We start from the raw sequence: 6,104 nt of genomic DNA, 5'->3' as shown, positions 1-6,104 counted from the left end.
TTTTTTTTTTTTTTTTTTTTTTTTTTTTTTTTTCTGGTACGCGGGCCTCTCACTGTTGTGGCCTCTCCCGCTGCGGAGCACAGGCTCCGGACTCCCAGGCTCAGCGGCCATGGCTCACGGACCCAGCCGCTCCACGGCATGTGGGATCTTCCCGGACCGGGGCATGAACCCGTGTCCCCTGCATCGGCAGGCAGACTCTCAACCACTGCGCCACCAGGGAAGCCCTACCTCCGATTATTTTATTAGAATAATTTCCTAGAGATAGGATTACTGAGACAAAAGGAATAAAGATTTTTAAGGCTTTTGTTACATATTCAATAGCATTTTCTGACAGTATACAAAAAATTCCAATCCAAGGCCAGGATGACGTGAATTTGGATATAACATGATGGGCTCCTGTCCTCTATGGCCAGTTCACCTCACTCGTTTCCTTATCTTTGCAATAGCCTGACAATGCTTTCTAAATTATTTTTGCATCATATTAAAATGGACACTTAGTAGGGAAAGTGCTGGCAAGGCTTCTTTTCTGACCCAGCTTTTTCCAGAACACATTGTGGGTATAATATTGTCTTTGTTTGTTTAGGTCACACATCTCTTTGATCGTAGTGCCTGGGAAGCACTGTTACCTGCTCTAGATTTTATACCGTTAACAACAGGCCACCTCTAGGTTCTGGCTCTATAGGAACAGGGACCAAGAGGCACTTCTTTTTTTATGGGCCCTGGGTTTAACTGCCTGTGCTCATGAGCTAGAAACTTTGTTAGAGTAATATTTTAAGGAGAATATTCATTGTTGTATTTTTCTCATCCTAAAATAGCAAAAGTAACATTTATTCCTTAGAGAACTTTTAAAAGAAAAATAAAAATCACTTAGAAAAACTTAGAAGTAATTTTAGGGTCAAATTTAGTGGGTTTTTTCCCATTTTATTCACATCTTCACATATATATACATATATAATGTGTGTGCATATACATATGCTGAATATATAAATTTGAAGATAAATTTGAATATATTGGTTTATATTGCATACAAGGTGGAAGAGAGGGGTGGAAATGGAAAGCCCTCCAGAATTTTTCTTTTATTTCCAATTATATAGCAATAATAAATCAATATAAATATATTTGTATTATATGATATATAAGTATATCTAATATTTTTATAATAAATGTGTGCCCCAAAGTATTTTGATATAAATTTTATATTATGATGTGTGTTTATAACATATAACCATATAAACATAAAAATATTTTTCTTGTCTCACTTACTGCAATCCTCCGAAGAAATTGCTATTATCATCCTCATTTTACTATTGTGAAAAATCAGTTCAGAAATAAGCTATTGAGAGGCGTCAGGCCCAGGTTTGAGCATCTCACTCCAGGGTCTCAGTGACAGACCCTGCAAGGATTTAGAATTTATTCTGATTCAGTTGGAAGCCAGTGAAGGAATTTAATGAAGAAAGACACATAATCAAAATATTTTTAAAGATTATGAATTACTTAAAATTTTAAAAGACTAAAGAAGCCCCCAAAACACAGAAACAAGAGTTCTTAACAAATCTACAGAAGCAAAGAGAGGGTCAGAACCTTACAAACCAAGCAGGTACATGCTGGAACCCGAATTTAGACCTCAGCACCTCATCCCAGAGTCCCAAATAAGCACTGCCTTTTGCACCACAATTAAATTGCAAATAAATCTCATCTAATCACAAACAATCCTTCTTAGCGACATTCTAGCAACCTCTTAGCTCTTTTGGTGATATGGAAAACTGCCTCAAAGCTGGAGAAAATAAACCCAAAATTTGCATTACTCTTCTGAGACAAAAATCCGTTACCTCGTTCAAAGCTTGAGAGTACTGGAAAGCCGCTCTCAGGCCCAAACCCCTAAGCAATAGGGTGACTACTCCCTCCAGTCCAGGATGACCACCCCCAACTGGGGTTCCCCCAGAACCTGCCAGATGTCCACCCTGCACACAAACACCCTCCGCTGCAGGGTCCCAGCCAGGGCTATCACACAGCCCAGGAAAGGTGTTCAAATCACGACAAAACTCAGAGCCAACCAAACTGAAGAAATTTATAACTCCGCCTATAAACGCTTAACCCCACAAGTACTGATTATCAGTCGATGCTTGCCATTATATTATTCCTGGTACTGTCCTGTGCCCTTTTAATGTCTCAAAAATAAATAAATAATTGAGTTCTTAGCACTATTTCTGTTTATGCGTGTGTCTGTTTATGTGTACGTGTGTGTTTATACTGGTGGTCTGAGTGTCGGCAGATTGGTAAACTATAGCAGCAAAGAGAGTTGAGAGTTGAGTTTTGGTTTCTATTCTTTGACAACTCGGCATAAGGATGAGGCATCTGTACAGATAACTGAACTTGGAGTATCCCCCCCCAAAATCAGGAATGCATCAACCGAAGCTGGAGGGACCCGTGGGCCCTCACTACAGCCCTGGGAAGCACTGCTAACTCTCCGGTTTCCGCATCTACACTCATATACAAAGGATCACCCCATGAGCCCCGAGGCCACCAGATCCCACCCTCAGTAGCCTAGAAAATCCTAGAATCAAAAACCTTCCTCTCTAAAAGCCCATCCAACCTTACCAGAGGCAAGTCCCAGAACCCTCACAGCGGCAGCCGCTTCACAGGCCTCTCTCTCCTGGCACATCTAAGAAAAGAATGAAGTCAAATGAAGAACCTACAGCACAGCTCACTTACTTCCTGTTTTCGAAACTCCTGAGTCACTAGTGAGGTAGGCCGGCCTCCAGGCAGCACTCCCGTCTAGATCGCTAAGAGGGAGCCTGTGGAAGAGGAGGCAGGTGCCCGGAGGGGACCCTGGCCACCTGAGCTTTGGCTCGGGCTGTGTGACTTTGGACGGGTCAGTTTCTCTTCGGGGCCTCCTTACCACACTCCAACAGGAGACAGTTTGAACTGGATGATAGCTAAGAACCCTTTCTTTTCATATTGCAGGAATTCACAGATTTTTAGGGGCTCATTATGAAGACTTTAATGGTTTCATTCAGTAATATTCACTGAGCACTCCTGAGTGGTCTTGGGATCTGTAAACTGCAGGGCCCTCCCCACAGCTCTCAGAGGGTCTGCTGACCCTCACAGAAACTCTCTTGGTTTCCCCATCTACACTCACATACACGATCACTTCCATGACCCCGAGGCCACAAGACCCCACCCTCAGCAGCCCAGAAAACACTAGAATCATAGTCCTTCCTCCCAAAAGGCCCAGTCGAGCTCACCAAAAAGACAAATCCTGGGGCCCTCACCATGGACTGGCCCTGGAGAACAAAGCACACATTAGCCCTGTCTTTTTGCTCTCAGTCAGTTGAAATGTTTTCTGATGATAAAACTAGAGAGAGAGAAAAAAAAAATCAAACACCTCTCTTCTTTGAAACTGCCTTTTTTCTTTCCCCAAATGGAATATTAGCTTTCAGAGGGCAGAGCTCACGGCTGAGAGGATTAATGAGATGTCTGAAAGTGCCCCTCCACCTGCAGAGGGCTAGGGAAGGGTGCCGTGGTCCCATTGTGCCCTTTGCTACCTCGACTCTGCCCCGAGAACTCTGAGTGAGGGCACAGTAACAGAATGAAATCCTGTTAATGGCTAAATCCTAGCCCAGGATGTGCTCCCTGACTCTTTCTTGCGGCCTCCTGAGCATACGCTCAGCTTTCATCCCGCTGTTTTATGGCTGGTTCCTGTCCGAGGCTGTGAGCTTCACAAAGGCAGAGACCGAATATTTCATGCCCGTTCCCAGGATGTGCCACAGGAGTAGCAATATCTAGAACATACAAAGGTTTCCTGCAAATCAACGAGGAAAAGAAACCCTGGAGAACGACAATGGATATGGACACAGGGTTCCTTGACAGGGATACCCAGATGGCCCAAGTGTACGAATGACGCTCAGACTCATGAGTAAGCTGGGAAGTGCCAAAATAAAGCAACGAGCTCCCTACTTTGTACCTATCAGAATAGCAAAGGTTTGCAAGCTGGATCAGGCTAAAGATTGGTGGGCAAGTTCTCCTATAGTCCTTATATAGGATTGGGAGACTGTCCATCATGGAATAATAAGTAGTGGTTACAAAGTGGGACCTGGCAAATTACATAGAACTTAAAATATAGTGCTTACTTGAAAAACAAAAAAAGTCGGAAACGGAACAAGCAAAATACAATACAAATAATACTAATACGTAATAATAATTGCTAACACTTACTGGGTACTTAGTAGTGCCAGTCACTGTTCTAAGTGGCTCATGCTGTTATTATTAACTTAAATCTTCACAGCCACCTCATGAGGGAGTGTTAATCCCATTTAATGATGAGGAAACAGAGGTACAGAGAAATTACTTTCTTGTTCCTGATCACACAGTTTAAAAAGTAGCGTACACACACAAAACAAGGACACATTTTGCAAAGATACAGAACAATTCAAGGATATGTATCAAAAGATTTAGAGGGTCGTCTTTGGGAGGATAGGAGATAGGGTGGGAGTGGGGAAATCAAAGAAAGTACCTAGAACAGGGCAGGGGAGAGGGGCCCATAAGCCTTAGAGACCAAGGGCTACAGGGAATAGAGATCTGACAGGGTGATAAACTTAACCCTCTGCCCTAGGCCAAACGGAAAATAATTTAAACATAAGTAGGTAAATAAAGTCTTGTAGAATTTCCAAAGTAATCCAGCAGGTGAGAGACAGTGTGTCTATATTTGAGGCAGCAGAGGAACTGGAGATTCCTCAGAGTTAAAAAGTAGCAAAGTCAGTGGTTGTGGTTCAGAGAGAAACCCAGTCCAAGATCTGGGCCCCTAGCAGGACCCAGAGGTGACTCCACTCCGCAGGTCTGATCTGCTCCTTGAGTGGGCAACATGGTATCCTGAAGCTGCTTCTGCACCAGACACTCACCTGTTCCACCCTGGCAACATCACAGTCACCAAGCTCCCGATGCCAAGACCCCTAGACTGCCTAACTTCACATGTTCCAATTACTGAGGCGGGCTCTTACAACCGGAGAAAAATCCCTTGTAACGAGGCAAGGGGGAGGGGGAGGAAGGAGGTGGGGTTGGAAAGGCCTCCCGGAAGAAGTTTTCTTTTACTTTCGATCACTCAACCAGGCTTTTCTGCCTGTCCCAGCAGACTCACTTCCTGTTTCTCTCCTCTCCACATTCAGAATTTACTAGCAAATTCAGCAGGACTTTGAAACATCCGGAGATAAAAGAAAGAGAACTTGTGAAACCATTGCCCTCCAGCAGAAGGGCAAAATCTGGTCTTCAGTAAGAGAGAAAGAAAATTCCTGAACAGAGAGAACTAGAGAATAAAATTGACTTTGAAAGTTGGAAAACAGAGGTGATTCACTTGAACAGAAAATGTTTCTTATTTAAAGGAACCGATGCAAACTAAAAACCAGGAAGCTGTGTACTCACTACATTTAGTGTATATAAGGCCTATAAGTTCTAAAGACAGATTTGATACTGTCTGTGGCAAGTAAAAATGCCATTCTTCCTTGAAAGGGGTCTGGGGAGAGGAATTATTCCTCTATTCTGTGGCCCAAATCTCAGCACTGAAGCCATGGACCAGCCCCCCATATCATCTGGCAAGAGCTCTTCTTGGGTCGAAGCAGATCTCTTGCTGAGATGGGGGGAGATCCTGCACAAAAAGGGGTGTGGGTCTGGCCCAGCCCTAAGCAAGGGTAACAGTCCCTGGCCAGTGCTGTGCCTTAGTGACCTGTACCTGTCCAGTGCAGAGCCTGGAGTGGTGGTAATGCGGAGATCTGTCCCCCAGGACCCTGAGCCCCCAAACCTCCCCATGGATGAGGAAACAGAGGCTCAAATGAATACCCAAATTCGAACTCAGTCCCGTTGGACCAAAAACAAGGATTTTCCCACCGTAACACACTATCTCCCCTTCCCCAGCATTTAGGATTTGAAATGAACCATGTGGGTGGAAGAGCAGTAAATTTAAACTAAGATAATGACCTATGCACAGAGGTCACAAGGTCACCTATGAAAAAGGAGTCCGCCTAATGACACCAGCTAATATTTAATAAACATTGTGTGTGCAAGGCACAGCCACCCACGCTGGCTCATTTCACCTTCTGAACAATTCTCAGAAG

The 6,104-nt window shown here is 43.9% G+C and overlaps 1 protein-coding gene across 2 annotated transcripts in view; it reads right to left on the bottom strand.

The window, feature by feature from the left end:
* Window positions 1-5,003, bottom strand: part of CASP8 (caspase 8) — a 30,379-nt gene extending 25,376 nt beyond the window's left edge. Inside the window, exons 1-2 of one of the 2 annotated variants that reach the window (XM_024757378.1) lie at window positions 4,899-5,003; window positions 2,599-2,662 (exon numbers count right to left, since the gene is read on the bottom strand). The gene's annotated coding sequence lies outside the window, so the exon portion shown is untranslated. The remainder of the gene's footprint in view (window positions 1-2,598; window positions 2,663-4,898) is intronic. The other variant, XM_024757379.1, reaches the window with a different exon arrangement.
* Between the last annotated feature and the right edge of the window lie 1,101 nt (window positions 5,004-6,104).

Source organism: Neophocaena asiaeorientalis, unplaced genomic scaffold, assembly GCF_003031525.2.
Source record: "Neophocaena asiaeorientalis asiaeorientalis breed wild unplaced genomic scaffold, Neophocaena_asiaeorientalis_V1.1 scaffold246, whole genome shotgun sequence".
Classification (NCBI taxonomy): Eukaryota; Metazoa; Chordata; class Mammalia; order Artiodactyla; family Phocoenidae; genus Neophocaena; species Neophocaena asiaeorientalis.
This window is presented reverse-complemented; position numbering and strand designations above follow the sequence as displayed.